This window comes from Sus scrofa, chromosome 1 (assembly GCF_054392235.1).
Source record: "Sus scrofa isolate SSC_HxYL_T2T_F1_AM1 chromosome 1, Sscrofa_HxYL_maternal_Yorkshire_Landrace_v2.0, whole genome shotgun sequence".
Lineage (NCBI taxonomy): Eukaryota > Metazoa > Chordata > Mammalia > Artiodactyla > Suidae > Sus > Sus scrofa.
This window is the reverse complement of record NC_139383.1, coordinates 109,693,482-109,709,786: the sequence shown is the minus strand read 5'-3', so window position 1 is coordinate 109,709,786 and position 16,305 is coordinate 109,693,482. Positions and strand designations below refer to the sequence as shown.

The following is a 16,305-nucleotide window of genomic DNA, read 5'->3' as shown; positions in this document are numbered from 1 at the left end:
AAAGCTATAGGAGAATCTAGGCCTTTTGAACATAAGCTGCCTATTCTCCTTGCTTTGTGTCTTACAAATAAATGCTGTGCTTTCCTTCACCACAGCCTGGGGTGAGTAGACTGGCTTTGCTGCTCAGGCGATGGACCCAAGTTCAGTTGTCCAAATCTGTGAATATTTAAAAATATTAAATTTTACACTTTAAATAGATGAAGGAAATTGTTGCCAAACCCAGGTTCATGTGCCTGATGCAATATGAGGCCAAGAAAACCAAAACGTTGAAGTTTGAAGTAGAGAAAGATTTATTGCTGGGCCAAGCAAGGAGAACAAATGGCTCATGCTCGAAAAACTTAAACTCCTGGATAGTTTTGGGGAAGAGTTTTTATAGGCAAAATTTGGGGGGAGGGTTGCAGGACTGTGACTTTCTTCAGATGTTTGGTGGTGAGGTAGCAGGGTGGTGTTCTAGGAATGCCAATCATCAGCCTTCTGGCTCCAACTGGTCTGAGGTCTCAGCATGTACTTACTATCCTCCACCTGAGTAGGGGCCTTAGTTTCTATAGAAGAACTTGTAGGTACAGCATATATTTCTTGAGAAGGAACTAGGACTCTGCTTTATTGTTGCCTGGCTACTCTTCCTTTTGTCTCTGAATTCCCTCACTTCCCTGACTAGTAATGGTTCAAATCTGCTATTTGGTACTCAGGGAAGGTCTAGGAGGCTGAAACCTTTTCTGTGCAAACAAGAAACGGGGGATACAGAAAGCCTTTGTACTGGGAGGGGCCCAGAAGGTCCTGCTCAGTTTCAGAATGGTACTGTTATGGGCTGAATTATGTCACCGTCCAAGTCCATTTGTTGAGGTTTTAATCCCCAGTATTTCATAATATGACTGTATTTAGGGAAAGAATCTCTAAAGAGGCCAATAAGTTAAAATGAGGGCATTAGGATGGACTCTAATCCAGTATGATTGGTATCTTCTTAAGAAGAAGAAATTAAGACACAGATACACAGAGGAAAGACCATGTGGCGACACAGGGAGAAGATAGTCATTTACAAGCCAAGGAGCAAGGCCTCAGAAGAAACCAGCCCTGCTAACTCCTTAATCTTGGACTTGTATCCTCCAGAGTTGTGAGAAAGTGTTCCTGTTGTTTAAGGGACGCAGTCTGTGGTATTTTGTCATGGCAGCCTGCAATAGTTAATTTTAAATGTTTACTTGGCTGGACCACAGATGCCTATATATGTGATCAAATATTTTGGACATTCTGTGAAAGTGTTTTTGAATGAGATTAACATCTGGATCATAGACTTTGAGTAAGGCTATTTCCCCTGAGCAAGAAGGCGTTCTGCCAGAAGACTGCCTTGGGCAGCAATTCTTCCAGGGGCTATAGCCTGCTGGTCTACCTTGCAGATATTGGCCTTGCACCTACACAATCATGTGAGACAGTTCCTTAAAATTAATCTCTCTCTCTCTCACACACACACACTCATTCACCATTGATTCTGTTCTCTGGAGAACCCTAATATCTTGCCCTAGTAAACTAATACAAAATGCAATATGTGAATTATATCTCAAAAAGTCTCTGTTAAAAAAAAATCTTAGAAGGCTATGTCCAACATGTTAACAATAATTAGTTGGTGGAAGAATTTAAGGTGTTTTAGGTTTATTTTTAATTTAGCTTATCCAGACTTGTGATTTTTTTGTGACCATGTGTTATTTGAGCAGTGATAATTTAAGAAAAGGTTTCCGTCCAGAGGAATGTTTAGAAGCAAGGTCAAATAACACAGAACTCCTAGCTCACAGGGATATAGAGGGATGTATTGTAATACCACTTATTGTGAAGATCTGGATGAAACACAAATCAAATTACATCTTAGTGAGAAAATCTTAGCTTACAAAACAACTTATGTTATAGCTGTTGTGGTTGTTTCCTGGAATATGGGTAATAAAGGAATTTCATTTTTCCTATCCAGCTCTATTTTTTCTGCCCTTTTCAGTGATTCTTTCATTCACTAAGCTAGCAAGTTTTTACTGAACACTAACTATGTCCAAGGACTTCATGAAATACCAGAGATGGGAAGACAAACAAAATAGAACTCATTCAATCAAGAAATTTACACTATATTTGGGGGTGGTGGTGCAATATGGTACTTTGTGATAAGGGCTCCCATAGAGTAAGAATTGCTTGTGCAGGGAGTTCCCATCATGGCTCAGTGGAAACGAATCTGACTAGTATCCATGAAGATGTAGGTTCCATCTCTGGCCTCACTCAGTGGGTTAAGGATCCGGTGTTCCTGTTAGCTGTAGTGAAAGTAGGTCACAGACGCTGCTCGGATCTGATGTTGCTGTAGCTGTGGCTTAGGCCAGCAGCTGTAGCGCCAATTTGATCCCTAGCCTGGGAGCCTCTGTATGCCATGGGTGTGCCCCTAAAAATCAAGAGAAAAAAAAAAAAAAGGAAGTGTTTGTGCACAGGGGAGGGGCTGCCAGCCTTGGAGGGATGGTGTGAAAAGAAGCATTTTAAATCTTTAGCACTCTGCAAGTTAATTATTATGATTCCATTTTGCAGAGGAGTAAACTGAGGCTCAGGGAGGTGAGATAATTTGCCCAAATCTCTCAGGAAGTAGAAGACATGAACAGTCTGACTCTGAGGTCCATGTTCTTTCCTGTACTTTGTGCTGTGTCTCTAATGCGTGGTCATGTGAGCAAACAAGTAGGAGACATTGAAATATAATCAATCTAATTTTTACTTTAAAGTAAGGACACTGCTCTATAAACTCTCTATAATTTGTCTTCATCTTAATTACCCTATCCTATCTTTCACCAATTCTCATAATTGCTAACAACAATAATTAACATTTATGGTTTCCTGTGTACCAGATACCATATACTCAGTTCTTAAGAGTTTCTCTCGATCAATCCTCATAACAACCTCCTGCGGTAGGCTATGATGTTATCCCTATTTTATAGATAGAGAAACTAAGGCTTAGAGTGTTAAGTGATGTTAAGTGGCAAAACTGGGATTTGATCCCAGATCTAGATTTAGTCACTTTGCTGCAGTGCCAGAAACCAGACAACTGGCAGCTTAAAAGCTCCTTTCTGGTTGCTGGATTTTTAATTAGAAGAAAATTCTGGACTGTAACTGATCTTCCAGATCACAGAGGAATGATCAAGAATTTCCCTTCAGTTTCTGAGGAGCTTCTTAAGTGAGTTTCAGTGATTCTGTTTCATCTAGAATATTTTTGTGTTGCAGCATTCATGAAATTCCCATATGGAGATGTTGGGGTTCTGGGTTGCTCTGAGAGACAGGCAGTGTTTAGATTTGGGAACAAGGGCCTACAAATGGACTCCTTCACAGATTCTGTCTGGGTATCAGGCTCTGGCATTTCATCCCACTGGAGCCATGTCCATGCTCTTCGCAGAAATCGAGAGGCCCCTTGAAGGCCTCCTGCACTCTGCACAAAACCAAACAGGCAGCGTCCACAATGATGAGACACTGGGAGAATTTGTAAGATACGGAAGAAAGGACTGCTTCCCTGGCAGCCTGTTGACTGAGATGCTCTTTTCCTGACTCCCAAAGGAAATAAGCTTACAGGAGAGGGAGGCAACAGAGGGAACAGAGGTTCCTAGGATCTGGGGCTTGGGGAAGTCTTGGCAGAGAGGAAGGAGAACCAGCTCACGGCTGGGAGTTTGATGGGGAACAGGGCTGAGACACACTCACAAACCCACTCACTTTTAGCATGAGGTAGATCTGGTTCAGGACAAAGGCAAAGAGCACTCTCAGACTGTTGATTGCTTATTGAGAAAGCATCCACTTTTGCCTGTTCGCCAGGGAGTTCAGAAAGCTTGAAAACATAGCCAAGGTGCTTCACACCTAGCTGACCAGGCAGCAATTTTATAGGGGTTATCCAAGTTTTGGAGCTTAGGTGATAGGCCAGGCCTGACCTTCAAGGGAGGGGACAGGGGAACAGGTTATGCCCCTGCTCCAGGAAGCACTTGCACATGCGCTGTGGCAGCAGCTGTGAACCCTTAGAGCCCTAGTCCCCCTAGTCCCTGCTAATGGTGCAAGGTAGTGCACTCTGTTTCAGACTAGGGAGAGAGAGAGGAGGGGGCCTCTGAGAGTCTTGCCCAACCCCATGGTTGCTCACGTTATCTGTGGACTATTATGATGTCATGCCCTCCACAGCAGGCAAGCAGGTCAGAGGCTGAGTCTTAGTGATCATCTATATTCTTAATCCCTTAACTGGATGCCCCTGCCACAGCTCCCCTTACCCTACCCCAGCAGGCAGGGAACTCTGGAATTTGTAGGAGGATCTACCCTCCAAGCACAGGAAGATGGAAGATCAGAAGAGCAGATGATGCAGGCACCCTCGGGCTTGGCCCAGATCTGGCAAGCTGCAGTCTCCTGGGTATAAGTGGGTGGCCCTCCTGGGTACCGAGAATCTTAATAGTTCTGGACAGTGGAGGCTCTGCCAACAGAGGGACAGTGAGAATGTGGCTTCAAGGAAGAGCAAAGCCTCTGGTGGCAGTTCTGGTGGGGGTGGAGTGTCATCACAGCCAGGAAAGATCAGCAGTCTAATCTGAGGACAGGGACAGACACCTGTGACATCATCTATGCTAGGGGCAAGGACATTGTGGAGACCTGCTCGGATTGACTGAGAGGGAGTGGTTTGGACCAGTATAGGACTGATAAGGATCTGAAGGCTCTTATTGCTTTCCATAAGATTTTGTTTCTAGGCATAGTTTAGAGACCTTGGGGTCTATTTTAAACATCAGGGGGGTTAAGCCAGATTAAAGATTATAAAGCAGTCCTGGTAAGTGGAATGATTTACCCCTAGAAAAGAGCATTTAGTGTATCTAACTGAAAGCCTACTGTTATCCTTCATTTCCCAAAAGTTTAAATGAGGCATTGTAACAGTCACTTCAGTATACACATATAGACTGAGTAAGTATTTGTTGAGTAAATCCACAAACACACAGACAAATTAGGTCAATTCAACAAATATTTGCTAGATGGCTAATAAGTGCCTTTATGAGGATTAGAGTCTAGTTCAGTGGCTTAACTTTCTCCTTGTGACACAGTAAGAAATATATTTTATGTTATGACTACACACACACTCACACAACTGCAATAAATTTTCACCAAACGATTTTTATCTTACTGAATGAAATGCATTCGGATTTTTATAATCTTTTTTTTTTTTTTTTTTTGTCTTTTTAGGGCCACACCTGCGACATATGGAGGTTCCCGGTTTAGGGATCAAATTGGAGCTTTCCATTGGAGCTTCCACCGCAGTCACAGCAATATGGGATCCAAGCCACATCTTCGACCTACACCACAGCTCACGGCAATGCCGGATCCTTAACCCAATGAGAAAGGCCAGGGATGGAACCAGCATCCTCATGCATTATAGTTGGGTTCATTAATGCTGAGCCACCATGGGAATGACTACTTTTTTTTTCTTTTCTCCTTTTAAAAAAAGCTGATCAATACCTATTGACTTGATTTCATGACCTGTTAATGAGTCATGCATCTGCAGTTTGGAAAATACTAGTTGATCCATGAAGTCACTGAATTTCTAATTTAGCTAAAATTTGCTAATTTATATTTAGCTAAAAGTTGGGAGAGTGAATTGAGAAGCTGGTAATCATGAATAGATGCCTGCTTACTTGCTAGTGTTGTGTTCAAACATGTGTTGGGTAGCCCAGGAGCCAAAAGACAAACAAGTGAGTGATTTCCTATTGACCCTGAAGGAAACTGGGAGATGAAATTTCTCCTTTGACTATCTTCCCACAAACCAGAAGTCATCATGATAGACGATGACAAACAAATCTGTCATCTTTGAAAACACAAAGACTTTCCCCTACTAATACATCTTTTTTTTTTAATTTAATTAAAGAGCTTATGACCTACACAATTATTAATAAAGGGAAGATACACATCAGAATGACTCCCGTGAAGATACAATCAATCCAGAAAATGCTATTTCTGGAGAAGTTCTCTTATGTTAATGACTCAGATTCTCACAATTCTGACTCTGTCACCTCCAGAACTGAACACTCCTGCTTTTCTTTCCCCTTCACCTTTGTAATTCTCTTGTAGCACCTATAATATCCTGTTTCTTCTATGTTCTTGGTTTATAAATCTGTCTCTCTCCTAGATTATATACTGCTCGAGACAAAAAAAAAATGATTTCTTCTCCATCTTTATATTCCCAGAATGCAGCACAAAATAAGGGCTTTGTAAGTGTTTGTAGAATGATTGAATGATATTGGTTCAAATTGTTTGGAAAGGTATTAACAGGGAAAATACAGTGAGAGAAAATAAACTGAAAAAAGAAAAAGTGACCTTTCTGAAAAAGATCTTAAAATTCTAACATGTCTTGAATAAGGTCCAGATAAGGGCATAATACAAGATATTCTTATGCTAATATAAGAAATATACACAAATATATTTATTTATTTATTTTTGTCTTTTTAGAGCTACACCGGCAGCATATGGAGGTTCCCAGGCTAGGGGTCGAATTGGAGCTGTAGCTGCCAGCCTATGCCACAGCCACAGCAACATGGGATCCAAGCCACGTCTGTGATCTATACCACAGCTCACGGCAACGCCGCATCCTGAATCCACTGAGCAAGGCCAGGGATCGAACCTGCAACCTCATGGTTCCTAGTTGGATTCGTCTCCACTGTGTCACAACTGGAACTCCTACACAAAATTTATGATTACCAAAGGAGAAAAAGGGGCAGAGGGAGGGATAAATCCGGAGTTTGGAATTAACAGATACACACTACTATGTATAAAATAGGTAAACAACAAGGACCTACTGTATAGCACAGGGAACTATATTCAATATCTTCTGCTAACCTATAATTGACAATAATATGAAATATTATATATATTATATGTATGTAAACTGAATCACTTTGCTGAGCACCTGAAATTAATACAACATTGTCAATCAACTATATTTCAAAAAAAAAAAAAGAAGTATACACAGTACACTTATGGTTCTTATACTGAATTTTAAATCATAGGTCTCAGATCTGTGGGAAAGCTCAAGAAATCTCAGAAATCCAGATTTTGACTTTAAAGAGTTTTTTTTTTCTCTCTTTTTAGAGCCCCACTCTCAGCATATGGAGGTTTCCAGGGTAGGCGTCAAATTGGAGCTACGGCTGCTGGCCTCTGCCAAAGCATAGCTATGCGGGGTCTGAGCCTCATCTGTGACCTACACCACAGCTCATGGCAATCCTGGATCCCCAACCCACTGAGTGAGGTCAGGGATCGAACCCTCATCCTCAGGGATACTAGTTGGATTCATCTCCACTGTGCCACAACAGGAATTCCTAACAGTTCTTAAATAGCTAAGGCAAATATAACAAAATTTTGAGATTTTAAAAAAATTCTAATTAAAGATAGTTGATTTACAGTGTTCTGTCAATTTCTGCCGTACAGCAAATTGATCCAGTCATATATATATATATACATTCTTTAATTTTGAGATTTATATGTTTAGTCTTAATTACTGTGATGCATCTGAGGGTTTAATAACTGGTGAAAGATGTGAGTAACAGACAAGGGTGGAGAGAGCAATGCTTCATAACCCTGCAGATGACTTTTGCTGAGTAGGAGTTCTGTTTGTCAGAACTTATTACCAATGTCTTGTCTACCCTTCTATTTCATTCTTGCTAAAAAAAAATTCTTGATTTTGTTCCTGGTGATAATGTATCTTGGTCCAGTTGATGAGTCAATATTAGCCTAGAAAATTATGACAATCCATCTATCTTTTACCAGTTACTTGATTTTCTTGCATCTCTTCCAATTGGAAGGAAATGTCTATGTGGCTAGTTCTAATAAAAATTTACTAGAGGAAATGTGCTGAGTGACTCCTGGTAAGAATTTTGCTTTTCTGATAAAAGAAAAGGATGTGGCTAGTTCTGCCCTTGAATTTTTATCTTTGATCAGAAAAGCAAAATTCTTATCAGAAGTCTCTCTGACCTTGAATGCAGAATGATAGCTGGAGATGTGGTTACATCTCCACATCTCAGACAAGCAGAAGGAGCATGGATATAATGACAATTCCAGATTAAGTTAATAGATGAAAAGAACAGAGGCCCTCGATGGCAGCCCTAGGCAGCTGCACCCCTATGCTAAGAACTCCATCTCCAGGTTTTTGTGTTATGTAAAACAGAATAGATCAAAAATAACTCTTGTTTGTTTTAGACACTATAGGTTGTATATCCTGTTACTCATATATGGCCTATTGACATGGGAGTGCCATTTTGGCAATCTTTTATAAGCCATGACAAGGACACTGAGCTAAACAAATGATACTAGAGGGACAGGGAGACCTCTGGGGTGCCCCAAGGGGGCAGATGGAATGGGTGCAGAAAACAGGCCAGGGGAGATAAGCTGGGGAGGGAAAATGGTCCAGAGCCTATAAAGCTTTGGAGATTGATATGAGGGGCCTGAACTTGATCTCGAAAAGTTCCCGAAGGTTCTAAAAGATAACTTGGAATCTTGTTTTGGGATCATGTGATATGCCCAGAGAATGGAGTTGGAGAAATTCATTTTGATTATCTATAGTCTTCGTATCCTTGTGTGTATAAACAACGTTATGTTTGAGATATGCATTCCAACATTATTCCTCATCATTTTTCACTCAACCCCTAGCCAAAGTGACAGTATTACAAAGAAACATATGCTCAAGTTTGAAGCAATGGGACTCTGGAATGATTGCACATCTTCTTTCTAGGAGATCTCCAAGAACAAATTAGCAACAGTTGGGATGGTGACTTAGTGGTAGTTTATGTGCCTGGAACTCAATCTGACAACATCGTGTTAACCCTAAACTGGGTGCTGGATCCACTAAGCAAAAAGTAAAACAAGGAGTTCCCGTCGTGGCGCAGTGGTTAACGAATCCGACTAGGAACCATGAGGTTGCGGGTTTGGTCCCTGCCCTTGCTCAGTGGGTTGGTGATCCGGCGTTGCCGTGAGCTGTGGTGTAGGTTGCAGACATGGCTCGGATCCCACGTTGCTGTGGCTCTGGCGTAGGCCAGTAGCTACAGCTCCGATTGGACCCCTAGCCTGGCAACCTTCATATGCCGCAGGAGCGGCCCAAAGAAATAGCAAAAAGACAAAAAAAAAAAAAAAAAAGGAAAGTAAAACAAGTCCCCATTGGGTTCGCTCAGCGGTAATGAACCCAGCTGTAACAAACCCTTGAGAATGCAGGTTCCACCCTGGCCTCGCTCAGTGAGTTAAATATCTGGCGTTGCCATGAGCTGTGGTGTAAGTTGAAGACCCAGTTTGGATCATGAGTTTTGGTGCTGTGGTGTAGACTGGTAGCTGCAGCTCCAATTTGACCCCTAGCCTGGGAACTTCCATATGCCACAAGTGCAGCCCTAAAAAAACCAAGCAAATAAACAGAGTAATAGAACATGTGGTAGTAGAGACAGATCCAAGACAGAGGGCAGGGCATTCTTGCTCTCCCCAATTACCCATGGACTAGAAAAACCCTGTACTGTTCTGCAGTCAGCATGTGGTGCTCATTTTGGTTTTTACATATTTTAGATGGAAGAGGAATGACCTGGGTGTGAAGGGAGAAAGGAGGAAAAACACAAAGATAAGATCTTCCAAGAAAGATAAGAAGTTTTCATTCAGTATTTTGAATTTGCTTGCCTGATATATTTTAGCAAAACTGCTGTAACTCTAAGCTGCATTGTCAAGCCATACCATGAACACAGAAATCTCACCCAGCAGGTCCTTGTAAGGAAATGACAAGAAGAGGGAATGGCCACCCCCAAGTTCGTGACTGAGCTGATGAAAGCTTTGGCCGTGAAGTTAATTCCAGGATGGATTTCACAAAAGCTCAGGTGGGATCAATCCCAAAATGATTGTGACAGATCAAATGCCATTGTATAGAGCAAATGCCAGTAGTAAACTTATGCTAAGGGTCCCAGGCCACTAACTCCTCCAGGACATCATCTTGAGACGGACTCTAACTGTAGACGTAGATGACCATTTGTGGCATGTGTGTGGTGTTCCCTACACTAAGGAAGTGGTGTGTCTTTGTAATACACGGGGAATGCTGCTTATAAAACTGGCTGCATCCAATTCTGTTCCATACCACGTTATCATCATTGGTAAAGAGAAGACCTTGCTGTTGTTGCCTGATTTGAAGAGGGTCACCAGTGTGATTCCTTATTAGAAGTCACTCAGTAGTGGTCTTACCCCAAAAAGTGGCCATGGAGACTTTTACTCAGTGGCCAACTTTTATGCAATAAAGAGAAAACCTATTGTTATTAACAACTTACTCCCTCTCCCCGCCCATGAAATTAGTGCTCAACAAAATGTCCATTTGCTTAATCTGTTATTATATTGAAATAAGAAAATGCATTTTTTAGCAAGCTAACTCATTACAATGCCTATTCTGCTTCTGTAGAATTCACATGTTGCGAATGCCCCAAACCAGTGTTTGCTTTTCTTAAAGCAAAAAGAAACACTGAAAGTGGGCTGAAGGTTGTAAACATTCAGTTCAGTGGAGGAATCATTTTCTAAAAACCCACTCTATGGGCTGAATGTCTGGGTGCCTTCTTGAATCCCTATGTTGAAACTTAATTCCCAGTGTGATGGTATTTGGAGGTGGAGCCTTTGGGACATGGTTAGGTTGGGAGAGTGGAGCCCTCAAGAAAGGGATTAGAGACCTTGCAAGAAGGACTGGGAGGACACAGCAACGTGGTCATGGGCAAACCAGGAAGCCAGCGCTTGCCAGACCCTGCATGTGCTGGCACTTTGAGCTTAGACTTCATTGCCTCCAGGACCATGAGAAACAAATGTGTGTTGTTAACCCACCCAGTCTGTGGTAATCTGTTTAACAGCCTGAATAGACTAAGACACACACATGTGAAAATCACTGTGCTAGGTCCTGCAGTTTGGAATGAGGTTGCAAAGACGGGAACATAGACCTTGATATCTCCCCAACCCAGACTCCTGAGCCTGGGTTGGGGAGATAGGTTCTTATGTAATAACTTAAATACACGAGTTCCCGTGGTGGCTCAGCAGTAATGAACCCAACTAGTATGCATGAAGATGCGGGTTCCATGCCTGGTCTTGCTCAGTGGGTTAAGGTTCCTGCGTTGGCATGAGCTGCGGTATAGGTCGCATACATGGCATGGATCCTGCATTGCTGGGGCTGTGGCGTAGGCCGGCAGCTGCAGATCCCATTCGACCCCTAGCCTGGGAACTTCCATATGCCACAGGTGTGGCCCTAAAGACAAAGTAATAATAATAATAATAATAATGATTTGAATACAGATTGGCTAGTGATAATCTTGTAAAATCTAAAATGGAAAAGAATCTGAAAAGTATAAATATATATTATGTATACATACATAAAATATATACATATACACACACGTGAACACATATATGTAACTGAATCACTTTGCTATACACCTAAAACATTGTAAATCAACTATATTTCAATAAAAAATTGGTTATTTAAAAAATTGGCTAGCAATAAAAAACCACCACAGGAGTACAAGTGCTTGGGGAGAAACTGACCAGGCTGTTAGGCCTGGGGAAGACTTTTAGGGTGGGGTTTGAACAAGGTTAAATAAGGGGTGGTTACAGGGAAGTTTGCACACCCCTGGGCATGAGAAGTAGACAGTGCGTGTGGACACTTGGGGGGGAAGTGACTGAGATGAGTGTGTCACTGAATTGGCAGGAGAGCCGCAGAAAGGAAGAGGAGGCCATGGTAGGGGTGGGACAGGAAGCCAGGTGGCCAGGGAAGGATGCTGGCTGGACCAGGGCAAAGAGGGGAGCTCCAGAGCTCAACATTTACTGAGACTCTCGTTCTCAGATGCCTGTCTGCATTTGCACACCCCTGAGACTGAGTGTCTCCTGGAATTTTTTCCCAGGTATCTCTCTTGCCTTACTTTTGTCCTGGCACTGATTGTACAGAATAAACATCTGAGTGGACATTGGATGGAAGCACCCGTAGCCTGCCAGCCTGTGACCTCTCAGAGGGCAGAAGGTATTTTTATCTGGATATTTATCTCTATGTTCCCTATGCCCTATCTTTGGGCAGAGAGCCTGGGACTGAGGAGACTGTCAATAAATGTTTATTGAATGAATAAATATTGGTTTAATGACACAGCCAAGGCAACCAAGGCAAATGTGGTCAGCAAATAAATACTGGACCTCTAAAGAATTGGTCTCCAGATAGGAATTCAGCCAAGGTAGAAACAATATTTGTTACATTAAGGTGTGGAGGAAAGACTTTGCCCTGGAATGAGTTCAGTATTTAAAACTTATTTTCAATGTGTAGAAGAACAGAATGTGTATAACTTGTAACCAAAATCAAGGTCTGATACCTTGATGCTGGAACAAATGCATGATTCAAAATACAAAACTGCAAAGTAGAAAAATGTTCTGTAAAATTCATTGCATTCAGTACTTGCCTCCCACATCTGTTCTTGGAGGGAATCTTTTTTTTTTTTTTTTAAATACACAGTTCTTTTTAAGAAAATATAAATGTCACTCTATTGTTAGATTTGGGGTTGCTATGTTAATTATATTGAATGTCACTTCTGCTCATCCAAAAACAATCTTTCTTCTCTCTCCTTTTTTTTTTTGGAATAATGTATCTTGAGCCTTAATAAATATTCATTTAGGAGAGTGACTTCTTAGCATAAAATTTGTAATAATGAATTCAGCTTTGCCTTTTATTCTAACAGAGTTTTAAATTCAGGAGCAAATAGAAAGGAACAATAGAATTCTCTTTTCTCTAAGGATCAAAATCAAAGGGAGAAGACAGCTAATCTCATTCTTCTACACCCACCTTGTACTGTAAAATGAAGTAACACAATTTTAGTAGCTTTCTCCCAGATCCCTGGGGTTTAAATGACAGGCAACTCTGGAAGCACAGAGTTTACACCCAACTCGAACTGAATTAATAAAAGAGAGATTAATGATACTTTGGTCCTATGATTAGATATATTAGTTGTCTAACAGATAGATGGATTTATTTTTTCTTTCTTTTTAGTATAGCTTCTTTATTACCAAATTCTTCATTTCATTCATATCTTAATGATGTGGATTTATTTATTTTTTATTTTTGGTGAAGTTTTTTTTTTTTTTTTTTTGGTCTTTTTTATGGCCATCCCCTCAGCATTTGGAGGTTCCCAGGCTAGGGGTCAAATCGGAACTGTAGCTTCTGGCCTGTAATACCTCAGCCACAGCAACGCAGGATCTGAGCCGCATCTTCGATGCTACACCACAACTCATGGCAGCACTGGATCCTTAACCCACTGATCGAGGCCAGGGACCAAACCTGCATCCTCATGGATGCCAGTAAGATTTGTTTCCGCTGAGCCATGAGGGGAACTCCTAGTGAAGCAGTTTTTGAAGAAGGGCTTGTGTGTATTGAGTTCTTTCATGTTGAAAATTTGAATAGTTATATCCTCTAGATTTAATCTTCTTTTGGTCAGATAAATGAATTTAGTATTTGTTTGTTTTCAGAAGCACAAATTAAAAGGTGAAAATGCCTTAAGAAGTACAGAGAGCTCTATCTTCCAGCTTCTCCACTAGCCTTCCTCCCCCTTCTCCTCCTCAGCCCCACTGTTAGAAGAAACAGAACAAAACCCTGTAGTTTATTTTGCAATGCATTCTGTTGGGGGATATACACAGCAATCATAAGTATTTTTGGAATTTTTTCAATGCTTGAAAGTGTAAGAAATAAAAAAGACCTGTAACTTTCTAGTGTGATAATACCTGTTTTTTTTTTTTAATTGAAAGTAATAAATGGGTTTGGTAAGAAAAATTCAAACTACACAAAAAGGTATACATTTGAACTAAAAGCTTTCTTCATCACCCAATTACTCTCCTCCTAGGAGACTCTCTTTAATGATCTCTTAAGTGTCTTTTCAGAAAAAGAAAATGGCTACATCAGCAAATATTTCTTTTTAAAAATTTACTTGTATAGAATTATAATATATTCTCCTCTGCACCTTGCTTTTCTCCCCTTAATAATATGCCTTTAATATTTCTTGATATTAGCTACATAGATCTACTCTATTCTTTTTATAATGCTCCTTAGTATTCCATTGTATAAAGGTACCCAAATTTATTTATTTAAACTGTCCCCTGCTGTCATTGCAACAATTGTTGGACATTGCAACAGTTTTTTTTTTTTTTTTGCTATTACAAATAATGTTTCAAAAAAACCCCAAATAATGCTTAATGAGCACCTTTTAAAATACATCCTGATGTCGTCCTTCATATGTACTCATATGTTAACTGGGGATAATGTGTACAGTTGCATAGGCTGTACACTGCGCAAGGTGCCTCATCTGTGTCATCACCACTACTTTGTAGATATCATAACTTTAGATATTTATTAAGACAATTTCCTGCTAGATAAACATAAAATGTCTTGAGGAAGGTGTCCTTTTTTTTCTAATTTGCACAAAAATTAGTACAGCTCTGGGTAAACGACTCTCAACGGAACTGCTGAGTCAAAGGGCACATGCACATGGACTTTTGATAGATATTATCAACTTCCCCTCCAAAATGGCTGCACCTCTGGACATCAGTTTTTATAAATACAGAGGTTATTTTAAGAGCTAAAACTTATTGTGTTGTTTTGAGCAAGATCGACTTTCATTTCCCTGAGGTTGTAAGATTATTTACAGTATTATTTAAGAGCTACAAAAAAAGAAAAAATTGGAGTTCCTGTTGTGGCTCAGTGGTAATGACCTTGACTAGTATCTATCGGGTTTGATCCCTGGCCTCACTCAGTGGGTTAAGCATCTCATGTTGTTTTGAGCTGTGGCATAGCTCGCAGATGCAGCTTGGATGCCAAGTTGCTGTGGCTCAGGCTGTGGCCAGCAGCTGCAACTGGCATTTGACCCTTAGCCTGGGAACTTCCATATGCTGCTTGTGTGGCACTAAAAAACAAAAACAAACAAATTCCTACTGTGTAAAATTGGTTGATTTCCTTGTTACTTTCTTTCCTTTCCTTCCTAGGGACTATCTGATGTATAGTTTCTTGAAGGAATAGAGACCAGCAAGAGGGAGAAGCCTCTGCTCCAGGCTTAGAGCATGTAAAGCCTGCAGACTTCATTCCTGAACAGATGTGTTGATAAAATTGACTTTTTTGTTCTTTTCTGGAGGAATTAAATGAACAATAGTGAGAAAGGTGTAGGAATGCTGTGATGGAGCTTTGGTGGGAGGTCAGTATTGTAGGATCAAAGATGGAATTGCTGAAATACATCTATTGTGGGTTCTATGAAAGAATACTCTGCTAGGGTAGTTTTCTCCAGTCCCTCAAGGAAGAGTTAATTATCCCAGTCAAAGCCTGGATTTCTTTTCTTTTCTTTTTTTTTAGGGCTACACCTGTAGCCTGTGGAAGTTCCCAGGAGGGGTTGAATCAAAGCTGCAGCTGCAGGCCTACATCATAGCCATAGCCATGCAGGATCCAAACAACATCTGTGGCCTCTACCAGCTCACGGCAATGCCGGATCCTTAACCACTGAGTGAAGCCAGGGATTGAACCTGTTTCCTCATAGATGCTAGTTGGGTTTCTAACCCATTGAGCCACGATGGGAACTCCATAGTCTGGATTTCTAATGCGACACCATAAAGCACTTTTGGACATGGGTGTCTTGTTCTCTTGGTTAAATGGTGCTTGACATCATTTTCATGGTCATACAATGCCCACACACTTGTCACTCAGTGGGATTCTATTGGATTCCCCTGTAAACGCAAACTGGAAGGAAAAGTAAATGCAATCCTGGGACTGATTCGTTGAGGAGGAAGGAACATGTGAAGCAATGTCCACGGCAAACTGAAAATGAAATAAGGAGGGTGGCGGGGTAGGGGGGAGAAGCCAAGGTGAGGAAAGGGCAGAGGTGGGAGACAGGAAGACCACAGAGAGTCAGCACAGCCAGAAGAGTGGTGGAATCCACCTAGGACACCTGGCTGGTCAGTGCAGGAGAGGAAGAAGTTCCCATTGTGGCTCAGTGGGTTAAGGACCTGACATGGTCTCCATGAGGATTCAGGTTCAATCTCTGGTCTTGCTTGATGGGTTAAGGATCTGCCATTGCTGAAAGCTGTGGTGTAGGTCACAGATGCAGCTCGGATCCGAGGATGTTGTGGTTGTGGAGTAGGCCCCAGCTGCAGCTCCCATTTGACCGCTATCCTGGGAACTTCCTTATGCTGCAGGTGTGACCATAAAAAAAATAAAAATAAAAAATAAATAAAAAGCAAGGTAGGAAGCCCAGTCCCATCAACCAGCTTTGACACTCTGGGCAAGTCCCCAGTTCA

The 16,305-nt window shown here is 41.3% G+C and overlaps 1 protein-coding gene across 1 annotated transcript in view; it reads right to left on the bottom strand.

Moving 5' to 3' along the window:
* SMAD4 (SMAD family member 4) overlaps nucleotides 1-16,305 on the bottom strand; it is a 651,075-nt gene that overhangs the window by 242,969 nt on the left and 391,801 nt on the right. The window lies entirely within an intron of this gene.